Genomic DNA, 5,112 nt, shown 5'->3' with positions numbered 1-5,112 from the left:
TCACCCAGAGAGAGAGAGAGAGAGAGAAAGAAACACTTCCACATTCACCCAGAGATAGAGAGAGACAGAGACACTTCCCCATTCACCCAGAGAGAGAGAGAGACAGAAACACTTCCCCATTCACCCAGAGAGGGAGAGAGAAACACTTCCCCATTCACCCAGAGAGAGAGAGAGAGAGAGAGACAGACAGAAGCACTTCCCCATTCACCCAGAGAGAGAGAGACAGAAACCTTTCCCCATTCACCCAGAGAGAGAGAGAGAGGAACATTTCTCCATTCACCCAGAGAGAGTGAGACAGAAACACTTCCAATTCACCCAGAGAGGGAGAGAGAAACACTTCCCCATTCACGCAGAGAGAGAGCGAGACAGAAACACTTCCCCATTCACTCAGAAAGAGAGAGAGAGACACACAATCACTTCCCCATTCACCCAGAGTGAGACCCAGAAACACTTCTGCATTCACCCAGACAGAGTTAGAGAGAGAGAGAAACACTTCCCCATTCACCCAGAGAGAGACACAACCACTTCCCCATTCACCGAGAGAGAGAAAGAGAGACAGAAACACTTCCCCATTGACCCAGAGAGAGAGAGACAGTAACACTTCCCCATTTACCCAGAGAGAAAGAGACAGAAACACTTCCCCATTGACCCAGAGAGAGAGAAAGACAGAAACACTTCCCCATTCACACAGAGAGAGAGAGAGAGAATAATTTGTTTGCTTCTGGTGATCCTATCCATTCTCCCAATCGCAGTATCTGCTGCGTCCCAGTGTTTTGGATCCCCACAGATAGGTTTTATGGAAAGCTGGAATTTCCATGGTGGTGCTCATGTTGTTAGAAGTGAGGGTGGCATTCTCTTGGGTGCCCATCCTCTCCCTGACATCAAGTCCCTGAACTGGGACCTGATTGACTATGTGTCATAATTGGAGAGGTAACAGGGAGAGCAGGAACTGGACCTGAAATAACTGCACAAAGGCCAGTATCTCATCACCAAATCACTGTTTGTTTACATGTGGACTAGGCATGGGCTGTGACCAGCCAGCTCAAAGTGAGCCACTGGACTGAGGAGCCCGACTGAATCTCCTGTTTCTATCTGTCAGCCAGGACTCCCTCATTGACCCAGATTAACAGCCCCAATCAGGGAACTCATAGTCAATGTGATCCACCTGGCCAATCTCATTCCAATCACTACATCCCTGCCCAACTCAGTCCAGGGATGTTGGCCTGTTCTCTTTCTTGTAGCTTCCCTTGGGTCATTTTCATCCCCGATCTGGTTCCTCTGACTGACTCTGATACAGGCAGCATGTACTGGACCGTAGTCCATCTCTTGCATCTGGAAGATCTCGATCGAGTTTCGTCCTCTTCTTCCAGTGGTAACGATATCAAGGCTGCATGCATCTCGGACTTTGAGGTTTCTTTGACGCTGGACAGAGGAGTAGAACCCATGGTTTCTGACAGGCCTTCTGGCTATTCTGAGGGGCTGGGTATGTTTTGCTTTTGCCCCGTTTGCGTGGTTGAACATGTTTGTTCAGGACCGCCTACCCTACCCGAACTTTGTACAGCACAGGACCTGACCTCGCACTCATACCGGGCCATTCCTGTGGTTTCGACACCAGACTTCGTCCCCTGAGGTAAACTGTCTCTGTCACTTCGAGGAAGCATGTGACTGACATTGGTGTTCCTGCTGCCGTTTCACCCTCCCCCCCAGGTCTAGGAATATCGGGTTTAACCTGGTGGGGAGTCTCCTCCCCATTAGCAACTCTGCTGGAGCTCTCCTTGCGGTTGCATGAGGGATGATCCTATCATCGAACAGGAACCAGGACACTTTGGTATCGAGTGAAGCTGTAGGCTGTTTCTTTAAACCTGCCTTCAACGTTAGGACTGCTCTTTCCGCCAGACTGTTGGATGACAGGTGGTATGGAGCTATCCTTATGTGCTAAATGCCACTTGACTTTAGCAAATACGCAGATTCCCTGCTGGTCAATGACATCTCATTGTCTGTGACCAATCCTGCCAGGAGTCCGTGTATTGTGAACGATGCTAGCAGCTTTTCATTCGTCTCCTCGAGGTTGACGGATGAACTCCATGCACGTCCGATCACTTTGAATGGTCATCCACAATGGCCAAGAACATTGAACCCATGAAATGACCAGCATAGTCGATGTGTAACTGAGCACAGGATTTATCTGGCCATCCCCACAAATGTGGGTGAGCTGCTGTTATCGTTGGCACTCTGGGCCTTGCCCCACCAATGCGGCTATGTCTGCATCCAATCCTGGCGACCAGACATAACATTTTGCCAACATCTTTATTCTGGACACCCCTGGTGAGGCTCAGCCAGTATCTGGTGGTGAAATTTACTTCGGACAATCGCTCTGGCTCCTCCATTGTAATGTTGTGATCTGGTCTCTCTGGGTCCAGAAAAGCTTCAGTTCTGGTTGTTTTGGCCCTTCTGTTTCCCCCATCAGCACCAGCTGTTTTAGTTTTGCCAGGACTGGATCTTTTTGTGTCCACAGTCTGATATTGTCAGCGGTGACAAGAAGGGTGTCCAGAAAGTTTAAAACCAGAATGGATTCTTCTGGGTATTAATTGTAACATAGTTCTGGGAATCCTCATCTAACTGTAATTGCAGGTAGGCGTGGCTCATGTTCAGCTTCACACTGCCAGTGTTATGTATAAATCCTCTGTGCGAGGAAGTGGGTATTTATCCAGCTGCAAGAAATGCTTTACCATTTTAAAATCCTCACAAAGACAAACTGACCTGTCTGGCTTCACAATCGGTATGGCTGGCGCTGCCCATCCCACAAACTGCATTGCTTTGATGCTTTTCAGCCTCCTGATCTCTGCCTGTAGAGTCATAGAGTCATACAGCTTGGGAACAGACCCTTCAATCCAACCAGTCCATGCCAACCATAATCCCAAACTAAACGAGTCCCACCAGCCTGTGTTCAGCCCATATCCCTCCAATAATTTCTTATTCATGTACTTATCACAATGTCTTTGAAACATTGTAACTGTACCCACATTCACCATTTCTTCTGGACGTTCATTTCAAACATGAACAATGCTTTGTTTAAAAAAATTGCCCCCATGGAATCTCACCTTAAAAATGTTCCTGCCAGGCAAATGGCACTGGGTGGCTTTGCAAAATTGCGGAATTCCTGGTCAACATGTAAAGTGGCCTTGGCGCCTCTGATAGTCCCTAGACCTTCCTGAAAAGCCTTCGGATATTTAATTAGTTGTTCACTCAGGCAGCCATTTTCTATTTGGAAAATGTTGAGCCAATCACGGTGAATCAGTTTCACCCACCAAGCTTGGGCCTGAGCCTTTTACTACACTCAGTGGGAACTGAACCAACTGCTTCTCATAAGAGACTGGAACAGAAACTGTACCGTTAATGTGTAAAGGTTCCCCGGTATAGGTTCTCAGTCTGGCTGAGGTCATGCACAAACTTAGTGGTTGGGGTTCAGAGCAACGTTTGTTAAAGACTGGTTCCACAATCCCTGATACAGCCGTGCCGGTATCAACCTCCATTAGAACTGGGTGACCATTTAACCAGACATTTATTTTGATTGTTTAGCAACATCCAAATCAGAACCAATGTAGCTGTTCCAAGCCAGATGTAGGTGGGCTTTCCAAGGTGTGCACTCTCCTGGATACCGGCCTCTGAGTTCTCTTACTCAATTCAGGCTCCGTAGGATTCCTTTGCTGTCTCAAGCCTGGATACCAGCAATAACTACAATGGCTTGCCGGCCCAGATCCTGAAGAACTTTTTAGCCACTTGGCCAAGGCTCAGCTTTGCTGTGGGCTGGCCTAGTGGCCCTCTGCTCAGGATATGCCCAGCATGAGGCTCTGCAATCCAGAGACAGGTTTCCCCTGGTTCTCGAACTACCGATGGTGTCTCAGAATTAGAGAAGGTTTGGGGTTGTAAGATTGCTGAACCAAATCCATCAATTGTTGAAACGTTTTAGTATCTGGTGCCTCAGGGAAAGTTAAGCTCCTATTAACAGAAGAAGCTGCGGGTCCACAAGCTGTCAGAAGAATTACTCATTTCTTTTCATCTGCCCCAAAGTCATTTGCCCGGAAAAAATAACACATTCTTTCCACATACTGTGCCCAGTCTTCAACGGCAAGATCAAATGAGTCAAGCTTCCCAAATAACGACATGATGCCATAAATGCTTACCCCAACTCAAAGACGACTGTTGTGAGCAAATTCTCTTCCAGCATGTGCTGTTTTCTCTTGTCGCCATGAAATAATTGCACAGACGCTGGTATCCCATCATTAAGTCACCGTTTGTTTACATGTGCACTGTATATGAACTGTCACCAGCCAGCTCCAAGCCAGTTCCTCGAGTGAGGAGCCCTTCTGAGCCTCCTGTTTATTTATTTTTTCCTGTTTATAATATTTTATTAAACAAATTACAAAACAATTTACAAAAAACAGTTAACATTTACGGCCGTATACAACAGCAATTTTACAAGGGAGAGGAGCAGCAAAGCCAGGCCCCAAACCCGACCGTTCAGCCAGCTTCCAGGGAATTGAGGACAAACCTCAAATCCCAGTTTCAAATATAAAAAGACAGCAACAATGACCTTTATACATAAGACAATCCAGTTACATAAAAAACAGTGCATACAATACAGACCCAGCAAGCCCCCGCCCCTCCCACCTTCCGGCCACTCTAAGGCAGCCTGCCCCTATGCACCTTCCGGCTCTCGGTCCACCCCATGCCCCTTCCAGTTCTCGGTCCGCCCTGACACACCTTCCAGCCACCTCTAGGACAGCCCGTCCCCTTTCCCAGGGACGACAGCGTGCAGGGTAACCCACAATCCTTCCGGATCTCAGCCCGCCCCTACACACCTTCTGGCTCTCGGCTGCTCCGACACCTTTCGACCACCTCTAGGACAGCCCGTCCCGATTACCCCTTCTCGGGACAACAGTGTTCAGAACGGCCTACCCACCATCTGGCTCTCGGGGCGACTGGCATCAGGGTGGCCTACCCACCCTCTGGCTTTCAGGACAGCCTACCAACCTTCAGGTTCACAGGATGGCCTACCCACCCTCCAGCTAGCCTTCTGTTTATTTTTTTTTCTCTTTTTTTTTCAAATTT

The sequence above is a fragment of the Chiloscyllium plagiosum genome, chromosome 43 (assembly GCF_004010195.1).
Source record: "Chiloscyllium plagiosum isolate BGI_BamShark_2017 chromosome 43, ASM401019v2, whole genome shotgun sequence".
Taxonomy (NCBI): Eukaryota; Metazoa; Chordata; class Chondrichthyes; order Orectolobiformes; family Hemiscylliidae; genus Chiloscyllium; species Chiloscyllium plagiosum.
The sequence above is the reverse complement of the archived record's forward strand: the minus strand, read 5'-3'. Positions refer to the sequence as shown.